The sequence below is a fragment of the Sebastes umbrosus genome, chromosome 15 (genome assembly GCF_015220745.1).
Source record: "Sebastes umbrosus isolate fSebUmb1 chromosome 15, fSebUmb1.pri, whole genome shotgun sequence".
Taxonomy (NCBI): Eukaryota; Metazoa; Chordata; class Actinopteri; order Perciformes; family Sebastidae; genus Sebastes; species Sebastes umbrosus.
Genome location: NC_051283.1, coordinates 21154919 through 21170447, shown reverse-complemented (window position 1 = coordinate 21170447; position 15529 = coordinate 21154919). Strand labels below are relative to the sequence as shown.

The 15529-nt window shown below is 39.0% G+C and overlaps 3 non-coding genes across 3 annotated transcripts; all 3 read right to left on the bottom strand.

Moving 5' to 3' along the window:
- Positions 1-173: 173 nt before the first annotated feature.
- On the bottom strand, positions 174-245 carry trnah-gug. The gene has a single exon. It is a non-coding gene; the product is annotated as a tRNA-His (tRNA).
- Positions 246-880: 635 nt separating this feature from the next.
- On the bottom strand, positions 881-952 carry trnah-gug. Its single transcript has one exon. It is a non-coding gene; the product is annotated as a tRNA-His (tRNA).
- Positions 953-1617: 665 nt separating this feature from the next.
- Positions 1618-1689, bottom strand: trnah-gug. Its single transcript has one exon. It is a non-coding gene; the product is annotated as a tRNA-His (tRNA).
- Positions 1690-15529: the final 13840 nt, after the last annotated feature.

The window sequence follows — 15529 nt, the reverse complement described above, 5'->3', positions numbered from 1 at the left end:
ATATTTTTTTTCTCCTAGAGGTCTAGGGAGACTCCGTATGATTGTGTTTTTTAAAGATATATATATCTAGTGGTTATGGAAAATGTTTCTAATGAGACTCTGTGGCATGGAAATAGCAATTTTTATACATATTGTTTGTATGTGTGCCTTTACGTCTCTTTTCAAAAGAAGGCTGCCGTGACCCGGATTCGAACCGGGGTTGCTGCGACCACAACGCAGAGTACTAACCACTATACGATCACGGCTGGCCACCTGTCCTGGTGCTGCAGTAGGAATCAGCTCAGGCACGTATTGTGTTGCCTGGCTGAGGCAGGCTGCTGAATTGTCCCACATAACCTTAAGGCATATATATTTATTAAGAGTTTTAAAAAAAATGTCAGAAAAATGTCTGTAAAAAAAGTCACAAAAACAAAATGTCAGAAAAAAAGTTTTAAAACATGTCAGAAAAATTTCTTGAAAAAAAGTCAAAAAGAAAATTTCATAAAAAAATTAAAAAAAAGAAAATGTCAGAAAAATGTCTGAAAAAAAGTTTTAAAAAAAAATTGTCTGAAAAAATATTTTAAAAAAAATGTCGGAATTTAAAAAAAAAAAAAAAAAAAGAATTGTCTGAAAAAAAGTTTTTAAAAAAATTGACTGAAATTTTTTTTATAAAAAAAATGTCCAGAAAAATGCCTGACAAGTTTAAAAAAAAAAAATTTCAGAAAAAAATTAAAAAAAAATGTCAAAAAATATCAGGACAAAAAGTAAAAAAGAAAAATGTCAGAAAAAAATTCAAAAAAAGAAATTGTCTGAAAAAAATGTTTTTAAAAAAATTGTCTGAAAAATGTTTTTAAAAAAATTGTTTGTATGTGTGCCTTTAAGTCTCTTTTCAACAGAAGGCTGCCGTGACCCGGATTCGAACCGGGGTTGCTGCGACCACAACGCAGAGTACTAACCACTATACGATCATGGCTGGCCACCGACCTGGTGCTGCAGTAGGAATCAGCTTAGGGATGTATGCTGTTGCCTGGCTGAGGCAGGCTGCTGAATTGTCCCACATAACCTTAAGGCATATATATTTATTAAGAGTTTTAAAAAATGTCAGAAAAATGTCTGTAAAAAAAGTCACAAAAACAAAATGTCAGAAAAAAAGTTTTAAAAAATGTCAGAAAAATTTCTGGAAAAAAAGTCAAAAAGAAAATTTCAGAAAAAATAAAAAAAAAGAAAATGTCAGAAAAATGTCTGAAAAAAAGTTTTAAAAAAAAATTGTCTGAAAAAATATTTTAAAAAAAATGTCGGAATTTAAAAAAAAAAAAAAAAAAAAAAAAAGAATTGTCTGAAAAAAAGTTTTTAAAAAAAGATTGTCTGAAAAAATATTTTTTAAAAAATTGACTGAAATTTTTTTTATAAAAAAAATGTCCAGAAAAATGCCTGACAAGTTTAAAAAAAAAAATTTCAGAAAAAAATAAAAAAAAAATGTCAAAAAATATCAGGACAAAAAGTAAAAAAGAAAAATGTCAGAAAAAAATTCAAAAAAAGAAATTGTCTGAAAAAAATGTTTTTAAAAAAATTGTCTGAAAAATGTTTTTAAAAAAATTGTTTGTATGTGTGCCTTTAAGTCTCTTTTCAAAAGAAGGCTGCCGTGACCCGGATTCGAACCGGGGTTGCTGCGACCACAACGCAGAGTACTAACCACTATACGATCACGGCTGGCCACCTATCCTGGTGCTGCTGTGGGAATCAGCTCAGGCACGTATCGTGTTGCCTGGCTGAGGCAGGCTGCTGAATTTTCCCACATAACTTTAAGGCATATATATTTATTAAGAGTTTTAAAAAATGTCAGAAAAATGTCTGTAAAAAATGTCAAAAAAATTGTCAGAAAAAAAGTTTTAAAAAATGTCAGAAAAATTTCTGGAAAAAAAGTCAAAAAGAAAATTTCAGAAAAAATAAAAAAAAAGAAAATGTCAGAAAAATGTCTGAAAAAAAGTTTTTAAAAAAATTGTCTGAAAAAAAGTTTAAAAAAAATATCAGAAATAATGTCGGAATTTAAAAAAAGTAAAAAAAAAAAAAGTCTAAAAAAAGAAATGTCTGAAAAAAAAAGGTTTTTAAAAAATTGTCTGACATTTTTTTTTTTTTAAATGTCCGAAAAAACAGTTTTTAAAAAAGTCCAAAAAAAGATTTCTGAAAAAAGTTTTTTTAAAAAAACGTCAGAAAAACAGTTTTAAAAAATGTCGGAAAATGTCTGGAAAAAAATTTTAAAAAAAGAAAATTTCGGAAAAATTTCGGAAAAAAAGTTTTTAAAAAAAATTGTCTGAAAAAAAGTAATAAAAAAAATTGTCTGAAAAAAATGTTTTTTAAAAAAATGTCAGAAAAAAAGTTTTAAAAAATGTCTGGAAAAAAAGTCACAAAAGGAAATGTCAGAAAAAATTACTCATTATTGTTACTCTCCATATTAGATTAGCATCTATTAGGAGGCTACTCTCCAATAACCATGTACAATGCACATTGTACATAAATCAGAGTGGCAGTTGTCATGACTAAACATAATGCACTGGTTCCCAACCTTGGGTCCCAACACCCACTAGGGGTCGCCAAAGCTTCATGGCAGGGTCACGAGGCCCTCTTGATCTAACGGGCACAGTGAAAACCTGAACACAAGTTATATTCACAGAGACGTCCTTCTCTGCTAAACAGCCTCATCCTGCAATAGAGAAGAATGCAGTTAAAACAACTAAAGAGCTGATAGAACATTGGCCGAGCGTCACGGAGAAGAAAACACTGAATTTGTCAACAAAAAAGAAACATATTAAGTATGAATGATTGTTCAAAAATAAAAAATGAAATTAAAAGTTCCTAAAAATAATAGTGAAACACATCTCTAATGCAATATTCACAGGAAATAACCTGCTCAAAATTCATCCAAATCGTTCGTTTTACACAAACTTCCTGCAGTTATTGCGTTCACTAATTGTGTTAATTGTACAGTTTATCAGTTGTTCTGTACTGTTACTGTTATGCATCGAATATGATATGAAATATCCATAAAATGTCACTCTGTCAGGGGTTGTCAGTATACTCAATGATAGAAAAGGGGTCCCTTAAGGAAAAAGGTTGGGAGCCACTGGTATAATGACTCCTTCACAGTATTTCAGTGGGCTTATTATCATGCAGAAATAACTGTCTTCCCTCTTGATGATGTAGGGAATCCTTCCCTGAATTAATATTGATTAAAAACACAGGTTATGGAAATTCTTTTTAAATGACATCTTCTACCTGTGTGTTAAACAGCGAGAACCTTGTCAATAGACTCATGGAGGTTTGACGTTGCCTGAGGGTGAAATGATTTAACAGCTAATACCAATTTCTCCCACATAACCTTCAGGCAGATAACAGATATAAAAGTGCATAAGTGATTTTTCTTTTTTTTATGTCGTTGCTCTACCTATGAAATATTCTTACAGTCACGGTGACATTTAATCAGTGACATTTAACCAGACACTGTTTGTCCCTAAAATACATCCTAACCTACTTGAATCACTCCTCCTGTGCTGAAGAAGGTCGAGCTCTACCTGCCTCTGTGGGTCCAGACCAGTGTCACTGACCTCAATCTTTATGGAGACCTTGTAGCTCGGTGTTTTCTTATCTCACATGTATTACAGCCTCACTCCTTGACCCACTGCCGTTGGCCTACGGGTTGAAGTGTCTGCTCAACATGCTCCAATAATTTGTCCAAGAACTCCTGTAACCTCAACGTCTCTGCGAATATACATTAGCTGTGAATTCAGCGCCATCATCCCCGAAAGTGCTCTGTGGGCAAATTTCCCGACTGAACATCATTTCATAAATCTGCTGGTGGATATTATTAGGCCTCCTATATATCAGCCGTGACCCCACCTGTCTTTGATGTATCACTGAGAGAGATGTGCGCTCTATCAACTACTCCACTCCCTGTGCACAGATGACTCCTCATCTCTCGCTTCCTGTCTGTCAGATGGCCTACGACCCTTTTGGGCGTCGTCCAATGATGAAATGGACTGTACATCAGCTGAAAATACTCTAAAAACTAAAGGCGAGGATGCAATTGCAAATAAAAATGCCACAAAATTCTTAGACATTTTGTATGATTATCCATAAATGATATAACTAACCTTGAATAATTTGTCCGATGGTCATTTTTTCCTTGTTTGGTTGTTTTTGCTGTCCTGCTTTATTTGTCTGTCTTGTTTGGTCTTTGAGTATATCGGCAGCTGAAGTTGATGAAACCTTTATCTGTATCTTTTTGCTGTTTTTCATGCCTTGAAACTAGGGCTGTCAATTGATTAAAATATTTAATATAAGATATGATATGCTCAAATCATAACATGGCAAACTCAAACCCAACAGGCAACAACAGCTGTCAGTGTGCTGACTTGACTATGACTTGCCCCAAACAGCATGTGATTATTATAAAGTGGGCTGGTCTGTAAAGGGGAGACTCGTGGGTACCCATAGAACCCATTTTCATTCACATATCTTGAGGTCAGAGGTCAAGGGACCCCTTTGAAAATGGCCAAGACCGTTTTTCCTCGGCAAAATTTAGGGTAAGTTTGAAGCATTATTTCACCTCCTTTGCGACAAGCTAGTATGACATGGTTGGTACCAATGGATTCCTTTGGTTTTTTAGTTCATATGATACCAGTATCTTCACTCTAGTTTTAAAACCGAGCCCACTACAACCTAAAAATCGCAAATTGCCTTAATGCATTAAAGAAACATTTGGGTTGGACATACAGTAAAGGCTCACACCCGGGCAACATGTTGTTGTTCCTTTAGTGTATAGTGTTTCCCAAACTTTTTTCTGGGGACCCACTTTTTAAAAATGACAAACTATCGCGACCTAATTCACAGTTGTCTATCAATCGAATTTTTGCATAAATTAAACAGAATGTCGCTGGCCTTTCATATTAGATTCAGTGTTATAAGTAGGCTACAATTATCAGAACAATACGAACAGTTAGGCTCCCTCATGTGGCTAAACTGTATACTGCAGATATACCTTGTAAATAAATTCTGCAAATTTATTTGGCGACCCTAATAAAATCTCCTGCGACTTGGGATAGACTGCTATAGTGTACATGTTCACATGTTAATGCACTTTATTTTGAAGTGGGAATTTTTAGAAGAGGTTTTCAATTTAATAGTTTTGGCATGTTACATTATCATCGTCATATTACCTCCCCAGGACTTTTACTTAATGGAGTAGTTTTACATTGTTGTATTAGTATTTTTACTGGAAACGGTAAAGGATCTGAATACTTCTTCAACTGTCCATTTATCAATGTCATTAGATGTTGTTTATAATACAGTCTAATATTTGGTGTTTTGCAAGACTTTTATTTAGAGGGCTTAATCCATTATTGTAATTATTGAAACTCAAACCAAAAAGAGAGCATGAATACGAGGGATCTGCATTAAAATCAAACCTCCCAAAGTAATGAAATACTCTGAGCCTTTGGGCGGAGCAGCGCGTCAAGAACAGTCCAGAAAAGAGAAGTGCAAAGAAAAAGTGGCATCACTTTAGATATATGAGCAAGAGAAGGGCAGAACTTTCCCCTGATGTATTCCACGCCCATTCACTTGTCAGATGTGATTAAAAGGCTTCAGCCTATCCCATATGATGTACTTGTTCCCTTCCCTCAGGAAACCTGAGTCACATACATTAGCTAAATTGCAGAATTTTTTGGTCCCCAGTGAGCCAGCGAGCAGGCGGAGCTCCTCAGGCAGGTTCTTCTAACAGTCCCTCAGTCCCAGTTTGAGACTAAAGGTGACCCGACTTCTCGCTCTCAGGGCCTCCCGACTCTGAAACACCCAGCTGGGGAATGTTACAGCAGCAGATTCAATGTCTTCTAAATCACTTCTCTTCCTACTTTTATTCATAAAAAGCCATCTGTTAATATCACTTTTTGCTGATGTATTTCTTTAATATAGTTAGTATTACCATTTTCTGCCACTTTATATTTCTACTACATTTCAGAGGGAAATATTTTACCTTTTAATCTACTACGTTTGACAGCTGTAGTTTCAGATTGAGATTCTAGATACAAAACATGTGATCAGATAGCACATTTTTACACAGTTGTTAGAAATTATACAGCCCTGCATTAGTACCAGGTATTCTCCGGGGTCTGAGAAGTGAAGCCAATGCAGAAGTGCCTTAAACTTGCATTCTTTCTAATAGCCAGCAGGGGGCGACTCCTCTGGTTGCAAAAAGAAGTCTGATAGAAAATGAGCCTACTTCTCACTTGATTTATTACCTCAGTAAACATTGTAAACATGAGTTTATGGTCTCAATTGCTAGTTTCATGTCTTCTTCAATACAGCATGATGTTCATTTAGTAAATTATGGTTCCATTTAGAGTCAAATACACCATAAAGCAGGGTATGCTTGGGTATAGGCGTGGCTACCCTGTGATTGACAGGTCGCTGCAACATTATTGTTACAACATAGTCTGGGAGTTGTCTATGTTTTCGTCTTACAACTTTAACCCTTTCACAGTGTGTTTTCAGTTCCTGAAAGTTCATTGTAATATTTTGGTTGCATAAAAATTACTCAACGTAGGTCTATCCTCTCGTTTCACTTCTGGTTGCAAAAAGCCAAGATGGCGACGGCCAAAATGCTTCAAAATGGCAGTCTACAAACCAATGAGTGACTACGTCAGCTTCTTATATGCAGTCTATGAATAAAGTTGTTTGAATTAGCTCCATATCAACAAGCAGCAACATTTAAATGCTTCCGACATGCATTAGTAGTAATTATCCAATATAATATATAATAGTATAACTCTGATAGGCACCATTCTGCTTCATATTGTGTAGTATTACTTTTGATACCTTAGGTACAATTAATAATACTTTTGTTCTTTGATCTGAGTATTTCTTTCACCACTGACTTAATATTTTGTGTGTTTTGTTATATTTTTTTCTGAACTTTCTCTTTTCTTATTGTTATGTTGTGTCTTATTTATTTCTGTGTGTGGCATCACTCACATTATGGCAATGGCCAAAAGACCATGGTTAAATGACAAAATATTTGACTTCAGATTGCTATAATAATTAGAGACACTGTGGATTTCTTTGTCCAAGACAAAGCTACAGTTTTTGCAAACATCTGCTCTGCTGAAGTGTCCTTGAGCACAACATTAACAACTCAATGAGGGCTTGCTGAAGAGGGAAATGTTGAGTAACTATGTTTTTCATGTCAAAATCATAACTTCTGTTACTAAAATGCTTTAGTTTGACTGATTTCATATATTTTTTTATAACAACCTTGGTGGCAGTATGGTTAAACATTCCACCACTCAGTGGCGCAACAGCTCCATCTACAGAAAACAGATGGACTCAGTTCTTTTGATTGAGGCTGCAATCGTCTCTCTCTTTCTCGGTTTCCGTCTGTCTGTCTGTCTGTCTGTCTCCGTCCTTCCTCGATACTCCGCGATGATCCATAATCACCACTCCGTGTGTCTCCATCAACATCCATCACTCTTTATAGAGTTTTGCAGTCAGGGGCACAGAGGAGAGAAATGGAGAGTGAGAAAGAAGGCAGCCTTCCAGTCAGGGTTAGAGAGAAGGCTACTCAGCACTCTATTTCCAAATGACCTCCCACATAGAAAGAATGTGTCCCCGTCCACACATTTTCAATTGCCAGTCTCGGAGTATTAACCCGACACCTTTTGCTCTCCAGTCAGCAGAGCCACACTGACCTGCTCCCTTAATTTGAATAATTTGCATTTTCACAAATAAACAGTTCCAGACATGGATGTGTGTGTTGCTCTAACCTTTTTGTTTTTTTACGGCTTTATGTTGCTCCATCTCTGTGTCCCGCGGAGGCATGCTTGTCAAAAAGTAACACAAGTTTGGATGATGCTGTGATTTCATTTGGTCTAACTTTCAGCAATTACGTGCTACTTGTATTTTCCTCCAGAGGGGCAGCTCAGCCAAAGAGGGCAAAAATGGGCTGTTGCTCTGGCAGCTTTAGCCCGGCCTTGTGCACGTCCTTGGTTCCAGAGAGTGGCCAGGGCTGAGCTCAGCAGCGAGGAAGCAATCACAGAAAACACCAAGAAATTAAATAACAGAAAAAGTTAGAAGTCCTACAGACATAACGGAAGTCTCAAGTGAGAATCAGCATTGCAGTTTTTAAGGCTCCGCACAGCAGCTGGAAGGTCATAAATCGGTGCATGTATGTTGCACTCAACTAAAAAGACCCTATATGTGGCTGACTGCTGCTGCACTTTGATTAAAGCTTATAGGTGGTGGAGCAAAGGTTAGTCACAGCAGCAGGGGAGCACCGACCCTGTGGATGTAGAGGTCTGACTTCTATCCCTTCTCCAGTGTGACAGCTGATAACTCAAACCGTATCCATGGGTGGAGTGACACTATATGAAACACTAACAAAAACGTATTGTTTGTTGTTCTGCGTTAGACTGGCCTCCAACATAAAATACTGTAGGCGTGCAGAGCATGCAACCAAATTTCTCCACCAAATTTTGCTGCATTTACATGCATGTTGGAAATTATTGTATAAAAGGAGCAGCAGTGAGTAGAATTGGAGGAAATATAATTAAAAAAAGTTATTTTTATAAAACGGTCACTATATCCTGACAGTCGTGCATGCAGACAAGTAATCTTGTCCCTCCGTGTCCTCCGATGTCCTCCGGTGCTCCTAATGGCATCAACAAGATTTCACAGACCGGAGGAAAACAACCAGTCAGAGCCGAGCTGGAGCCTGCCGTCTCTGAGCAGCTGTCAATCACACGCGAACTCCAATCAAACGGTCAAACTAGGCAGCGCTGATCAAATATGAATCCATACTCTGTTACTGTAATGCCTATTTCTCTCCTCAAATGTTTTCAGAAACATTTTGTAGTGTACTGTTTAGCTATAAAATTAGAAAGTTTGTGACCCGGCAGCTATGTTGAGATCAGTTGAGGAAATACCAAGCACCGCCCACCAACTGAGCGCAGCCAATAGGAACGCTCTCTCTCTGAAATTACCTGTGATTGGCCAAAAAAGATTTTTTAAAGCCTGAAAACAGAGCCATGAGGAGGTGCAGAAGTGTAGTTTTCTCTCAGAACACTTGAATTACAATATGCTGAAAGGTTATTATGGAATTTTTTCCAAATGATGCCAAAAACGTACTACTTACTGCAGCTTTAATAAACAATGTAAAAAAAAGGTGTCAAACAAAACAAGTGTGAAGTGTCTTTATTATAGACAAAGGGTCACATGTAACATTTCTGGCTTCTTCTGTCTTTTAAAATAAAGAATTTTTTTTAAAAATGTTCTCAAATTTGGTCTCTATTTCTTAGTTATACTCTGTTCCACATAATGAATTAAACCTTAAAGGAAAAATTATGCTTTCTTGCAGCTTATTAGCCCAGGACTGCATCATCCTGTGCAATATTCGGGGAGGTGAACAGAGCCTTCCTACAAGATGCAGAGAGTCCTGCCAAGTGTACAGGTGCATTAAAGAATCTCTCTGTGATTCGTCCACTGAAGAGATAAGGCTGGAAATCATTGGAGTGGTCCTTTAGGCAAGACAGCTTGCATCAGTCAAGCTGTCTGCTGCCAAACATCGCAGGTTCTGGTTGTAGGCTACTGAGCAGCAGCAGCAGCAGCAGCAGCAGCAGCAGCAGCAGCAGCTCTCAGCTGTGAGCGAGTGTAACTTGTGTGAGTTGAGATGCAGGGCGGGGTGTTGCTGAAAAAGAGCGAGCGTGTTCACTCAACCTTTTCTGGGTCAATAACACTAAAAAAGCCACCAGTCTTTCCCTCCTCTCATCTCAATCAAAGCTACTGCGTTAGTAATTTAGAGCAGGCGTTAAAAGGAAAATAACTTGCCTCATTTAAATGCTAATTTGTCTTCAGCTGAAGATTCAGTGCAATGGCAACAGGTTGGCAGAATATGGAATACATTGTGCGAGAGCTCATAGATCAGACACAAAGACAGTTTCCCGACCATGATTCCCCATAAAAATCTTTTATTTCTTCATGCATCTTTTGTGGCCCCGGCAGAGCTGCATAAATACACAGGAACCAGTGGTCCGCACTACTGCCGGGACTGAAAACCATTACTGATGCTTCTTTTCTCAATCACAGCCTCACGTCAGTGGTGACAGTAACCCACGGCTTCTGTAGGTAGGCTGTAATCTGGCAGTCATACATTTGCAGTTAATATAAGGAGCATAACATGTAGATGCAAAACCATTATATGACTATTAAGAGTAATGCCTGCATTCTGACTCCAAACCACAAAAGCCACAGAGGCTTGTGCATACAATAGCTACAAATATGTTAGTATATGTTAACAGAAAAATATGATAAATCAGAATGGTACCAGTGGTTTTTGGTCTTTGACAATATTTCAATAATTTGTTGCATTTATCTTACAAACGTGTTTTTATTTTCAGCCCGTTCGCACGAAAAGGAGTATGATTGCCACGATAATGTGCAATAGGCATTTAGTGTGCAATACAAATGCTTTTCTTGGTTTGGCATGCCGTTTGTACACCATGTAGTCTGATATGAGTCCGCTGCAAACACATCCGCGTAAATATACTACGCTCAGAGCTAGTGACGGAGAATAAAAAGTGGGAAAGACCACTTTTGGCGAGTGGGGAGGTGGATGGATTCGACAAACACACAACTTTTAACCAGGAGACTGGTGTTTTGTTTTGTAAGTTGCGTTAGTGACGTTTGTCATGTGTTTCCCGTACTTATATGACATTGTTTTCGTACGTATTTTACTTAGTTTACGTACTTATTTTAAGCCCAACCATGACTTTTTTCTTAAACCTAACTAAGTGGTTTTGTTGCCTAAACCTAACTGCAGACGTTACCGTAGTTTTGTACACGCGGCGTACAAATCGCCTGCGAAGAGGCATAGATATGTTATCATGACAAGCGGAATATCCTTGTAATGTCGTTATATTGATACTCCTTCTACTTATACAGTATATATATATATATATAAATATATATATATATATATATTATGTATTATTGTCTCTGTATTCCTACTATTTGGAGTTTCTGTACTTTCTGTCCTTTTCATTGTGTACTGATTTTGACGTTAATGAACTACTTCTTTGAAATTGATTCTAATAATCAAACCAGCAGTCAGTGCTCCTGTATTGTTTCTGCCCTTTCATAATTTTGTCCTTTCCTCCTTCCTTCCCATCTTTCATGATTTTGTTCTTCCTTCCTTCTGTCTTTCTTTCTTTCCATCATCATTGTTTCTATCCTTCCCTCATTAAGTCCTACTTTCCTTTCCTTAGTCCTTCATTCCTCCCATTATTTGTTCTTTGCTTCTTCCCCTCCTTTTTTCTTCCCCCCCCCCTTCTATTCTGCAATCCTTCACTTCTTCCCACCTGCTTGCCTTTGATTTTTGTTCAAAATCCCTATACAATAATAATAATAATCCTTCATTCCTTCTCTCTTTCCTCCGTGTGATTAAGCGATCCCACGCACTCACACACACACACAGAGGATTTCTCTCTAGCGCCGTCACTCTCCCACACTCGTCTTTTTTAATTTCTCCCATCTCTCCCTCTTCTCACCGTCTATCTGAATCTTTAACCTCTTTCAATCTGTCTCTCTGCGTCACCCTCCGTCTCTGTCACTGTTCCTCTCTCTCTGTCACTCGCCGTCTGTCTCGCTCCATCCTTCTCATTCTCTCCGTCGGTCTGCAGCCACCCTCGCTCTGTCTCTTTGTGATTGAGCGAGTCGAGAAGTTAGTTGGATACCCTTCTACTGTCCTCCAAGGTTAACCACACACACACACACACACACACACACACACACACAGAAACACTGACCTCTCTGTGTACACCCCCGGCTCCTACAGGCCTTCCGCTTTTTTTTTTTTATTTGACATGCTTGGCATAATGTATGGCGAACATCTATTACAACACAATTATCTTTTGTGTGTGAGTGCGCAGGTGTTTGTTTGCATGCATGTGTGTGTGTGTGTGTGTGTGTGTGTGTGGCTTCCTCATTTAAATTGAGGACCGTATGAATTTCCATTATGCAGGGTTGACAAGGAAATGGTCCAATTTTTAATTGGTGGGGATTCGCCGGCGACACAAGGTCATTGGCTGATAATATGTCAATTATATGTCGCACAGCTGAGACAGAGAGAGAGAGAGAGAGAAGGGATGTAGAAAAGGAGAGGAGAGCAGAGGATGGACATAGCCTCATTTGATTTGTCAGCTCTGAGACACCAAACCCCACATCTCACACACAAACACACACACGCACACAGACACACACACACACACACACACACACACACACACACACACACAGGGCAAAGTCACCTCCAGGCACAACAGCAGGAACTCTTCAAAGCACCAGTCAACTCTCTTTCTCATGCTCTTCTTACCCACTCTGTTTTGTCCACATGCACTCTCAGGTTAAGACGAATGTTTAACATACTGAGGAGCTGCAGCATCATGTGGGTTTTTAATTTTGTGGTTACCCGTTAATGTAGATTAATAATCTGTATTAACCAAAATAATTTAAGCATTTAAAAAAAAAAATATTTTAGAATTTAGAGATTTTTTTGTGCCTTTCTGTCTATTTTTTTCTGTCCAAACATACTACATATTTTCCGTTCCATTCTCGTGAACGCGATATCTCAGGAACGCCTTAAGGGAATTTCTTTAAATTTGGCACAAACGTCCACTTGGACTGAAGGATGAACTGATTTGATTTTGGTGGTCAAAGGTCACCGTGACCTCACATCCATCCCAGTCTCATGAAAGCGATATCTCAGGAACACCTGGAGGGAATTGTATTACATGTGGCACAGACATCCACTTGGACTTTAAGATGAACTTATTAGAATTTGGTAGTCAAAGGTCACTGTGACCTCAAGTCAGGTCCCCTTCTCGTGATATCTCAGGAACGCCTTGAGCTAATTTCTTCAAATTTGGCACAAATGTCCACTGGACTCAAGGATGACCTGATTAGAATTTGGTGGTCAAAGGTCACTGTGACCTCACAAAACAGGTTAACTCAAGAATGTATATGCAAATTATGTGAGCTAATTGTGAGCTACAGCCGCCCCGAATCAAGTGATGACATTTTGAACAGACATGGATGTAAACTGCAACCTGACTGGTTGGCGGAGGCATGCAACCACAAGGTGCTAATTCTAGTTCGACATTTATTTGTGAAACCGAGTGAATTTAAAATCTGAGCTTGTGCCGCTCCTCAAACTCTTGGTCTACTGCTTGGCTTTGCGCTCAAGAACGGGAACCCGAAGGACATCCTTGTTGACACTAGTTTTGTCCAGAGGAAAACATCTGTTGGGCATGAGCTGAATGTAGTTTAACACCTGACAAAAGCTTCGATCTTGGACTTTTGGCTTGTGGTCACCTTAAGACTGATGCCTGAAACGAGAGCATTACTGTAAGGACAGTCGATCATGCCATCGCTGGTGGTCTTGGTGATAACAGCTTTGTTTTTTTCTTTATTTTCTCTCTTTCTGTCTGTATCTCTCCTCCTTCGCATCAGTAAATGTGTAGTCCACTGGCCAATTGACTTTGTCTGATAGAAAGGTCATCTAATGTCCACAAGAGACGAGAAGAAATGCAGATCTGAAGATGGTTACTGTACATCCAGGTCTCCATTGCCACATCGCCTGGTCTCTCCTCCTCCATCAGAAAATGTCGACATATCAATATTAGTAGGCCAATTGACTTTCTACATATGATAGAGATTCAAACATGTCTTGCCTTATTTGTTTTTTGCTTTAAAGTTAGCTTTAAAGAGAGAAGGCATGTAACAGTAGTAGATGGGAGCAAAACATCAATGATGCACATTCACTGTCAGAAATAAAAGAAGAAGAAATGAAACCAGGTCGCGCCAAAAACTCTCTCTCCATCACACTTTCACACATAATTAGATCTTTGGCGATAACTTTCACCAGAAAAAGTGAACTTTTTTTGCATTTTTTCATAGGTTCATATTCAAAACAAACAAACTCTCCTTCTTTACCTTCTTTCTATCTTTCTTTCTCTTTATTTCCGACGCTGCTGCTCTTTCGCCCCGCTGAGCTTTCACTCAGATGTGACTCCAACACTTTCACAGACCGCTGGCCTCCATACTGTCTATGAGTGTGTGCAAAGCTTCGATTGTTTCTCTCTTCATCTCCTCTTCACTCCCCGCTCCATCTCCCCCGTTTTCTCCTCTCTCATCCTCAGTTCTCCTCTGTGTCTTTTTTACTCGTCTCACCTTGTTTCTCCACACCTCACCCTACTTTTTCTCCTTGCTCATCTTTTCCCCTTTTCCTCTCTCACCCTCCTGGCCTCTTCCAATCTTTCTTTTCATCTCGACGTGTGTGTCAATTTGGATGAAGTGGCTCTTGTCGCCGTGGCGAAGCAGACACGGTTGGATCATGGAGGGAAGGCGCGATGGAGGGCCGAAGGGACAGATGCACCGAGCGAGAGATAGCGGTGGAGAGATGGAGAGACATCTGATGTTCTCTCGCTGGGGCAGCCATGAGTGTAGTTACAATCTGTAAACACACACACACACACACACACGCACACACGCTCACACACACACACACACACGCTCACACACTTACACGCACGGTTGGGAAATGAACACAGGGGAAATCTGTGCCCTCTCAAACAGAGAAAATTAACACAACAGGAAATTGGTTTTTGCTTTCTGTGCAAATATGACAGTATATCCCTTGATGAATGATATATAAATAATATGTGTAATTTATTTAGCTACAAAGGAAGATGGAGGGATGACGGTCAGGATGGAGAATGAGTGTGAGAGAAAGAAGTAAACAAACTTTAATTCTTTAAAGAATCGTTTGACATTTTGAGAAATACGCTTTCTGGCGGAGAGTTAGATGAGAAGATCGATACTTCTCTCCACATGCAGTAGGACTACGCTCTTCTATGTTATCAATGGGTCTCCTTAAAAGCTACCTAGCAGATCAGCGACCTCAATCTAGGAGACGGGGCCGGCTGGGATCAGACCCTCCAACGCTGGGGTTTGCGCTGGTTGAATTTGAGTTGCTATATAGTCGCTAACTGAAGGTCAGCCTCCAGAGCCGCTGCCTGCTCTCCTCCCGGCAAAGTAGCTGGTCTCCTGGCGGTGGGGAGTGAAGGGGTGAGAATTGAAGGGCCTGCCTACCACTACCTCTAAAGTTCAACTTTTTTGTTTAATTCAAACAAAATAGTAAATAGGAATTGTAACTTCTTGGAGACTCCAACTGTACGGATTAAACAAATGAGATATAACATTTTATTATTGAGCTTTAGAGGCGGTGGTAGGTGGATTTTGTTACCATTGGAAGGAGCCAGGCTAGTTGCTGGCGGACAGGGCCGGCTCTAGCCCTTTCGGTGCTCGATAGGCGAAATTCGGATTTGGAGCCGGCAACGCTTCCGGCAGCCACGAGAACCCTAACCCTAGCCCCCTAAACCGCAACACACATCAGACATCATAATGGTTTTAAGACAAAATTAAGATTTCTATTTTCATAAATAACTGT